Here is a 9,802-nt window from a genome sequence, read left to right as displayed (position 1 = left end):
GACTGTGAAAATACGCGTTTCTTCTTGTATTTGCGTCCAAATGATCCCTAATTATGAAAATAAAAATGAGGATATCATAATTTTAAGGAAATTACCATACGACTAAAAGATTAGAATAACCTCAAGAAATTTAAAACAAAATGAATACTCCCACCTTCTATCAGGAATGTCAGATTTGTGTGCAAACTGCATGCTTTCCACGTTCGTGACTGCCGATTACATTGATAACTTTCTGCAAAAAAAGTGAAAAAAAGACCATCGGGTAGTTATTAGTTATTATATTAAACACGATGGCCATCCCGAGGTACTTCAGCTGAATACTACACTTTAATATATTGAGGAAACTCAAGTTTGATCATCATCTTTACGAATTTCTCTTCTTAAAAGCTTAACAAATGTATGCATAAGGAAACTCATGCGAAACCATACTTATGCATTCAAGAATAGAAACATTATTAATAGGTTATTCCATACTTAGTTAACAAATTATCATACAAGTTATTAAATTATCAAAAATTTCGGTATTCCTTTACCCCAACTTCCCCAACGGCAAATTCTAGTGATATTTTGATTCCTAGTTTTCCTTCCAAAAGAAATTTTTCTTTCAAAGTTTTTTTTCTAACAAGAGAACCTTCGTGTTAACGGATGCTTCTTTTTTCGCAGGCCAATAAAGCACCGGTTTCATGGTTCATGCATTTTTAATGGCGAAAGTGATCTTTAAATCTCCGTGCGAGATTATTATTTCCATTATATCTCGACTGTCTCCCTCGTATATACTCAAGTAATCAATTCTGTAATGTGTTAGGAGTGTGAAATACGAGTTTCTATCTGGCCGGGGATGCTATGGACCGTTTTATTATTTCTAATATGTCACCTATATTAATATTACCTATCTAATCCTCAATTAATGTTAACCTTTAATGTAATGCAACAATGGAAGATATGGAAACGAGTAGGGGGTCGAAATTGCAAAACCCTTTTCTCGAGACCCGATGGTTTTTCGACGTGGAGCAATCGAGGGTGGTCAGGCGTCAAAATATCATATCCATGCGTTAGGAGCGTGCAAACGAGACGGAGAGATAGCGCGCACGCCATTCGAACGCCTCCCACATCCTCCCCAACCTTATGGGGCCTCGTGCAGCGCTGCTGCACGGCACGCTCGCCACTCGCCACAAGAAGTTGGGAGCACAAAGCGATCGCCGATCGGGATCTCGCGCTGCACCTCGATCATCAATCCTCGGGTCCGCTTCGAATCAGGCTAAAGGCAACGGCAAACCGTCAATAAAGACGGAAACAAACTATGCGGCCGTGCGCACTGGAGGGAGGTTCGAGCGACCGAACGATTGCGGTAGGGGGTGCAGTGGGGAGGGGGTTGGGGGGGTCGGAGATAATGAAAGGGAACGAGAAATGTCTCAATCAGCAAGCTCTAAAAATGGGAGATGAGCTGACTGATAATAATTCGAGTTTCTCGCTACGCCATCTTGTCGGAGATAATTCTTCCTTGACCGTAACGTACCTCGCCTTTCTTCCATATGCCTCCTCCTCCCTCTCCTCTCCACCAAAATGGAAGCATGGATGCCTTTTCGCTCGAGACGTTAATCTCACGTTTTCCCTGGCCTCAGCACGCTTCCTCGCTTTCATGCATGCATTTCCCTCCTCTCAGGAGACACCGACGACAACGGATGGGTTGGCCTCGCGGGGCGCATGTAAACGACTGGCGGACCCATAGCGGACGCATTGATGCATCGGGAGGGAGGGGGACGGGGGGGTGGGTTGGAAGGATGCGGGTGAGACGGGAGAGTGGCGGGAGAGGAAGTGCGCGCGACGGCCATGATTCAATGCATTCGAATGCAGTTTTGTTGAGCGGGGGAAGATGGGATGGGGAAAAGATCGCGTGTGTATCCAAGAAACCACACCCTCCTTCCATCAGACTCGAGAGGGACGGTAAGCAAACATTTTACGAGCGGTCAAGGGGAAAAAAAACAGCGACTCATCATCGAGCCAGTCTTCGGCCGGAGGAGCTCTCCCCTTCTCCTTCGAGGCGATCGGGGTCCTAGGGGAGTGAGTACATACTCTCCACGGAGAACCCCTTGGATCGTGAATGACCTCGAGTTCACGACGAGGCATTCGTGCAAATGGGCGAAACTCGCTGAATCTATGGCGGGTAGGAGCTCCGAATCAGTCACGCACGTAACTATTCCTCCGACGTCGTGTGTCCGCTCGGACGGAAGCGAAATCTTAGGCATTTGTCGGGTCCGTTAAGACGTCGACTTGGAAAACGATTGGCCAGTGAGAGAGATGCGACGGGACTTTTAACCACCCAAATTGCGCCCGACAAATGAACTCGGTCGTCGTCAATTTAAACGACGCACGCGATTAAACTCGAATACTCCCAGTCAAAAGTCTCGTAATACGAATAAAAATGCTATCCTTTATGGAAGGACACGCAGACGCTCTAAGAAGATATCTCTCCCCCGCAAAGACTATTCAAAGGACATCAACCGTTTAAGAACAGAGTGGATGATATAAAAGTTTAACTTTCAATTTACTAGATTATTTTTCTTTCTATTCTTTAGCTTGATAATAGATAACATCAGTCGTTTCAAAATCATTTTTTAACCAGAAAGGATTAGGTTCATTCACATTTACAGCGATGAATATGCTTGGGGTTCCCTTAAGTTTCATAATTGGATTCTCGACGAAATAGGAGTATTCATTCCATAAATCTGATAATAAGGCTGTTATTGAATGAAAACTGGATCAACAAAGGAAATAAGCATTGATTGAAGATCTTACAAATACTTATTTCTGCTATCCGAGTATATGTACCGGTAAAAGCAACAAAAATTGTTGTTATTAATAGAAAACGTTTAAGCAGTCTGGAATCTTTCCTGTACAAAATTAAACATAAAAGTTAAATAACATAAAACATAAAAAGTTCAAAGAAAGGCAGCAAGGTATGTACTCGGAAGGTACAAAAGAACAGATAGTGTCACGGATATGTTAGATGTACTGAAATGGGAGAGTTTGAAAAATAGAAGAAAAAGGAGTAGGTTAGGCGCGATGTATAGAATTGTTAAAAAGGACGAAGCGTGGGAAGATTTATGGCAAGGGATAGAAAAGCCTAACTTTAAAGGAAAAAACGACCATAGCCACAAAATAAAAATAAGGACTCAAAAGACCAATAAGAAAAAATACTCTTTTTTAAATAGAACCATTATTGATTGGAACCAGCTGCCTGGAGGTTTGTTTGAGCCCTTTCCATCCAATTTTAGAAGTTTTAAGTTGAAATGTAAAGTAGCCACTGGGTAATAAACTTCACTGTAGTTTTGAAAATATTGTTTGTATGTGATGTGGACGGCATTTTGTAGGTGGAGTGGAAGTTTGTTTGTATGTGATGTGGAAGTGTCATTATGTAAAAATATTTTGTCTCTTATCTGTTTTTATGTGTTCGTATGTAATTTTCGTTGTTAGTAGTTATCTTTGACCTAACCTGACCGTTGCCACCAGGAAATTTGCCTAATTGTAACGTAATTGTGTAAATAAATAAAAATAAATAAATAATAAAATAAATTGTTTAAAATTAAGATCTGCCATTATGTACTGCTGATTATTATGGTAAAATTAATTACCACAATTTGATAAGTTGCATTCATATTTCGACATACCCTTTTTATAAGAGGAACCATATCAAGAAGAAATAAAATCATAATGGAAGTGAATGCCGTGATTTACTAAAGTAATATTAAAAAACTAAGGGTTCATTTTGAGGATATAAAACGATGAAACACAGCGAAACTTTTCGCTTATCATTGAACGTAATGGTTCTACGTCGCGTACACCAACCCACCCATTTATCAACCCACCATAACTCACATGATAAAGTTCCGTGAACCAAATCACTAATTACTTATTCAAGGCTATCGACATTTTCCCCATGTATATTATATTTTTTAAGGGAACATGTTTCACTTGTATTTTTCTGATAACTAAAACTAGCTAGTTTTACTGATCCCAAATTTTCCCATATTTTCCTTTCCATCACTAAAGATATTTCCTGCTCAGATATGTAATAGTCACGAATAGTTTCTTGCTTTCATTTACCTTCAACTATTCAACATATCTTGAAATGCTCCGATGGATTATTTTGAAGTGATTTTTTTTTAGATTATTACCAATAATATTACTTACAGGAATAAATATCGTGCGTTAGGTGACAAAATAAGGGATGAGCCAATGGAATATTCTAATATGAAGATGTTAAAGCATTCGAAGGGAGATGCCGTTTACCCGGAACTCCTAAAAAACAGTCACCGGTTAAATATTGTTATGCTAGAATACTAAATCTTTAAAATAATAAACTGGCGGTGCCCATTTGCTACGAAATACTTTTATGGAGTAGGGATATTTTTCAATGTCATGCCGAATGCCTGTTGCTTCAAATTGCACTTGAGGAAATACAGATGAAAGTGAGACCGAAGGAAAAGAGATTTATGGCAAATTGTACGGAAACAGCGGTTAGGTTTCACCAAGATTGGATTCCTGATACACCCTCGATCGACCATAAAGATTCGAGCTTAACGGAAATCCCACTCAAGTATTGTCACTACACCATTTTAAAATTGTATACAGAAAAACTTGTGCTGCTTCAACACGTAAATATTATCGGTTTAGGGCTAACAATAAAGACAAAATATGTTCAAAGTCGATTGGGGAAACGTGTTAGATGCACGTAAGGTTGTAAAAACCTTATATGCAACAATTCTTGAGAATTATATCTACAGCACGCCATTGAATGAACTTACGTAACAAATGCACTTTGCACCCTGCACGAACATCGTCAGGTTGGCCGAGTGGTCTAAAGCGCCAGACTTAAGTTCTGGTTCCCAAATGGGAGCGTGGGTTCGAACCCCACACCTGACAAACAATTTTGTCTTTATTTATGTTTATCTTTTCCTCATTCAAATCTGCTATGCCTTAAATCTAAGTGTTAACTTATCGATTCAGTTCGATCAACGACAGTCGACGCGAGTGTTTTATGGTTAGATTCAACTACATATTCCACAAGTTCGGTTGGATAACTTTTCGTAGGAGGGATTTCTACAACACGATATTGGTTCTAGGCGCCGAAGTTTATTGGGCCTTTAATTGTTCACAGTCAATCTTTCGATTTAGTCGTGAATATTTTCAGAGGGTTCAGAATGTTTGGTGGATAAAAAATTAACATAATAGAAACTAATTTTAAGAATATATAACAAATAAAGTTACTTGGAGACAAAGAAGACTAAAAAATATAACTAATTGGGGGTAAAGAAGAAAACATATGACTACTTGTGGGTATTCATTGATAAAAATATTACCTCAGGTCAGCATAATGGAAAAATAAATAACGAATTAAATTACATCCTTCGTCAAGTTCACTAAATTACGTTTTTTACGTTTGAATGAGATCAAGATCGAGTATTTTGTATTAGGTGAGATTATTTAGAGATATGGTATAACGATATGGAGATTCACTAATTCTACAAAAATTAATATACTAAAAATAAAAAGAAAAGTCCTAGAGGAAATGTCAGGGACTCGATCAAAAAATAAAAATATCCTAGAAGTAAGAGGGAATACTACTGGTTGAAAGTATGTATAGATGATATATAATAGGAAAATATTTTAATGACAAATATAAAATACGTGACGCATAAAAAGTAACTACCCTGAAGTATATAACAAAAATATATCGTAAAAATCAAGGTAAAAAAATGGAGGCCACTGTAATTCTAATGTAATTCCTAAGGAGATCATTAGATTCAATAAATGACATGAAAAAGAAAATAAATACTGGTTTTTCCATGGGAGGGTCTGGTGCATTGGAAAAAACTAAATACAAAATACAGTTGAATAATTTGCAACATTTTATACGCTTTATAACTATTTTGTTATATAGCGTATAAAATGTATATGTGGCACCTGCTGTTAAGCCAGAACTTATTAGTTTAACAGGACCAGAATGAGTATTCAATTCGTGCCTCTCTCAATTTATATTACTATTATATATGATGTAGATTGCCTGCCAAATATCATTTGCATTAAAATTTTCTATTGTACATGATAAATAAAGCTGTCTTCCAAGAAAAGAATCACGACCAAATTAAACCTGCTTTGTACGGAAGTTTTTTGTTTAACTATTTGATCGAAGGGCGTTAATCCGTATGCAAGGCTTCAACATGTAAAGTGAAAGCTAACAATGTTGTCGGATAAAATTAGAATTTAACTTCAAACCCCTTAAATCAATCGGTTTGTAAAGTATTGACTATATTGATTATATGCAGGTGGAAATTTCAAACATTACTGGAAAGAAAAAATAAACGAATATAAATGTATGTCAGAGAAATTTGATTATCATTTATTTCTCAAAAGGAAGGACGACGTAACGAATAAAAATATGATGGAGGGTATCCCATAAGACATCAATAGTGAGGAGGTCTACAGCTCATGAATAATAAAGAGAATAATGAATTGGTGTCTTACAATATAAGAAATTTCGGGGTGAATTTTATGTGACAGAAGAATTTCTTAACCCTTGCAAAAAATTTGAATGAATTTGAAATGAATATCCAAGTAGATTCCAAGTGAAATGATATCCAAGTAGTAGAATATCCAGTGGCTTTCACTACTAGACAACAACAATTTTATTTTCCAAATGAATACCACTCGAAAAGTATTCATAAAAAGAATTCATTTTGCAGTTCATTTTTTTCTTTACTAAATTTACAACTAATATACATTTTAGATCAACGATAGTACAGGTCATTTCACAGGATTCTGTAAATAAAAAAACAAACATTTTCAGGAAAGTATTTTCTACGTCTTACCTCAGAGTCAATTGACATTAGTTTCTACAGGATAAATTTTATAATGGGTTCAGAATTTAATAGCTAATTGGGAACCAGTAACCATGAAACTGTCAAATATTTCATGTATTCTTAGGTTATTGAATGCCTTAAGCGCTTTCTGAAGAATGATCCAACTTCAATCGAAATGAAAAACCAAGAAATTCATGTCATTTTGTTCCAAGTTTTCGGAATGATATTAATTCAACTATAGTATTTTCATCGTCAAATGAGGCACCAAAGCTATATTTTAAGCCCAAAATAACCGAAATACAATGAATTGTTACTTCATCATGTCCTAAAAATATCAATGAACATTTAAAGTAAATTTTAAAATAGATAATTGAGAAAATGACATAGCAAAGTTGGTTTGAATTTTTATTTCAAAATTCAAAGAACATTCGATTCCCTAATAGTTAATGAGATTTTTTTAGCCTTCGGATCTTATTACGGACTAAAGAATGGAGTAAAACGAAAAAGAAAGCAGCAACCTAGGTACGATACACTCTAAAGAGGAACGAAGTTACTTTTATCTACTTCACCTATTTCAGTTTTACCCACCAAAAAAATTGAGGAAGATATTCTCTTTACGTATAAGCATTTTTTCTGTAGTTATGCGGTGGTAAGTGTGTTATGTGCAATCGAATAAGGAAGAAATCAAGACAAGAGTAACAGGTTCTCCGTTACAACACCCCAAAGTTGTAATTTTAGAAACAATCGGCTCATAAATACCCGAGAGGATGGGGAGATTATGCCGAGTTGGTCATGCCAACAGCAGTCGAACGGGTTGGTGTGCTTTTCGGAATGGAAGGTAGGCATACTTATCGGTTCCCAGGGCAGTTAAGAGTCGGGCGCAGAAAGCCATCCGCTCGGTGAAATTGTGTTATATTTATCCTTGGTTGTGAGGTAATGAAATGCACATTTATCATCCACTCGAATCGCACTCACGTATGCTGAATATGTAGTGCCTCAAAAAATGAATTCGTCGACAATCGCAAAGACCGCTGGAACAGGTGCAGAAAGGATGAAGAAAATGTAGCCTTCAATCGTCGAATTTAAAATTTGCAACCACGGGGTCACGTAGGTTTCCTCGCCAAATGTAGAGTGAATTACTGAGTGCACATTCTAAAATAATTGCGCTTCTGTGGATATACGATGTCCTTATTATTCCTGGAATGTCAAATATTGTGTGTGATACATTGCGACACACATTTCTTAGGGCATACGAGTAGTTTATGTTCCGCATGAGATTTCCGCAGGTTGATTTCATTCCACGCTGAAAAATGAAAATCGTTATTGCTATAACTAGTATATCACGTGTATTTGAACTCCACTTTAAAATGTAAATTCCATTCCTTTCCTCTATTTCCAGACCTTTGCGTGTATAAAGCTCCGAATAACAATATTTAAAACGCATTAAAACCAAAATGCAAAATCTGACGATGATTTAACGATAAAAAAACAATTTAATTAAATTTCACTAGAGTAATCATACTATAATATTACTTATGGAAATCAATTGCCCTTGGAAGTAAAAAGAACACAAATCGTCGATTGATGTCGAGATTCCAAGCTTTATTTGAAAACGTGGAACTAAATCGGCAGGGTAGGCGGCGTGGGAATGGTTTGGTGAGAGCATTTGTCGAGAATTCGCTTTCGAATCGCATTCGATTCTCCATCCCATAAGGGACCATGCAGGGTAAACGGTCTCTCTGCCTTTAGACGAGATTTTCACCATCCACGTAATGCAAGTATAATATGATTTATCACTTCGTTGTGACTGATAAATCATTTTCCATACTTTGAAGGAAATTTCATTTGAAATTGAATCAACAGCTGAATATGGAAAAATAATTAAGAACTTATAAAATTGCTTGAAAACAAGGACAGGTATATTAAATACCATATCAATTCAAACTCTTTTCATACAAATAATTGATATCCTGCCAGAAATGACAATTGTTATTCCAATAGTAAGTTTCTCATATTATATCAGGAATAAAATATCCATAGAGAGAAATGAACTTAAAAAAATAAAACAAGTATCAAGGAAATTTGGAACAACATTAAAATAAAAGAGTTTGCCAGCGAAGTGTGACAAAAATATGCCTTTAATGAAAGAATCCAGAAAAGTATTTTAAAGATACTGCGGAATGTGAGGTTCAAAAATTCTGCAGCTAAGCTCGAAGAATTACTTTCACTATTCACAGAAGAGGAAGAAAATATTATTTTTCACTCACATTCGTATAAAGGAATGACAGCAAAAGACTATACTTATATCTCGATCGTAGATTTCAATTACAATAAATTACCATTGATTGAGCCAGGACTTTAATAACTGTAACTCTCATTTTTTTAAAAATGCAATAAAAGTTCAAAATAAATGTGCTTAACATGTTTCGTTGATCTTTTGACATCCAGTTATTATATTAAATTATATTAAAATGGGTATATTATCTGATTAAATATATCCGGCATCGTGATTTTGGTGTTTTTGTAAATTAATAACATTTATAGTGTAGCTCTGCGATTATTGCATAGAATTAAACTCAATGCTACCACATGGCCATTGTTTAACTGCTGATTGTATTATAGCCTCAAAGTAAATATAATAATTTCGCAAAGCGTCAACGATAATCTACTTACTCGCGCGCACAAATAAAAACACATTCGTAAACAAGCACACACATGCATGTGCGTGTGTGTGTGTGTATATATATATATACACACACACACACATACATATATATATATATATATATATATATATATACATACATATATATATATATATATATATACACTCATTTCTATAGAAACAGATATAAGGGAAAGGGGATAGGAACACACATAAAGGACGAACACAACAGAACAGAGGTGGGGAAGGCGGAATCGAACGAATCACAAGAGTAAAA

The 9,802-nt window shown here is 36.1% G+C and overlaps 1 non-coding gene across 1 annotated transcript; it reads left to right on the top strand.

Annotated features, from left to right (window-relative positions):
* The first annotated feature begins 4,839 nt into the window (after window positions 1-4,839).
* TRNAL-UAA (transfer RNA leucine (anticodon UAA)) lies at window positions 4,840-4,923 on the top strand. The gene has a single exon. It is a non-coding gene; the product is annotated as a tRNA-Leu (tRNA).
* The last annotated feature ends 4,879 nt before the right edge of the window (window positions 4,924-9,802 follow it).

This window comes from Hetaerina americana, unplaced genomic scaffold, assembly GCF_022747635.1.
Source record: "Hetaerina americana unplaced genomic scaffold, ioHetAmer1.1.p SCAF_42, whole genome shotgun sequence".
NCBI lineage: Eukaryota > Metazoa > Arthropoda > Insecta > Odonata > Calopterygidae > Hetaerina > Hetaerina americana.
The sequence above is the reverse complement of the archived record's forward strand: the minus strand, read 5'-3'. Positions and strand labels throughout refer to the sequence as shown.